This window comes from Triticum aestivum, chromosome 5A, assembly GCF_018294505.1.
Source record: "Triticum aestivum cultivar Chinese Spring chromosome 5A, IWGSC CS RefSeq v2.1, whole genome shotgun sequence".
NCBI classification, from domain to species: domain Eukaryota; kingdom Viridiplantae; phylum Streptophyta; class Magnoliopsida; order Poales; family Poaceae; genus Triticum; species Triticum aestivum.
In genome coordinates, this window is record NC_057806.1 from 531,979,200 (window position 1) to 531,979,969 (window position 770).

Consider the following 770-nt stretch of genomic DNA (forward strand, 5'->3'; position numbering starts at 1 on the left):
TCCGCCCCTTTTACACTTGAGTTCTCTCTGGGATGAGATGTAATAAGAAAAACTTCTGCAGTTCATTTTTATCAAAGACAAGAGTGTTCCAATAATTGCTGTCACTTTTGTTTGCGTACGAAATCCCCCAGTGGGTGACTTAGCTGCGAATCCGTTTTGCCTAAGTTTGTAAAAAAAAATCCTACCGAGTGGCGAGCCAGACTCCCACTCGGGGGCTTAGCTACAGCCTAGTGCTCGCCTAAGTGTTTAAAAATCCTACCGAGTGGAGAGGAAACCTCCCACTCGGGGGCTTAGCTGCAGCCCAGTGCTCGCCTAAGTTTGAAAAAAAATCCTAATGAGTGGCGAGCCAGACTCCCACTCGGGGGCTTAGCTGCAGCCCAGTGCTCGCCTAAGTGTTTAAAAATCCTACCGAGTGGAGAGCAAACCTCCCACTCGGGGGCTTAGCTGCAGCCCAGTGCTCGCCTAAGTGTTTAAAAATCCTACCGAGTGGAGAGCGAACCTCCCGCTCGGGGGCTTAGCTGCAGCCCAGTGCTCGCCTAAGTGTTTAAAAATCCTACCGAGTGGAGAGCGAACCTCCCACTCGGGGGCTTAGCTGCAGCCCAGTGCTCGCCTAAGTGTTTCAAAATCCTACCGAGTGGAGAGTAAGCCTCCCACTCGGAGGCTTAGCTACAGCCCAGTGCTCACCTAAGTACAAGACTCAACCCAATCCATGAGTCGACTGCTAACTTCCCCTTCGGAGCCGCGCCGCAAATACAAGGTTATTCCGAGTG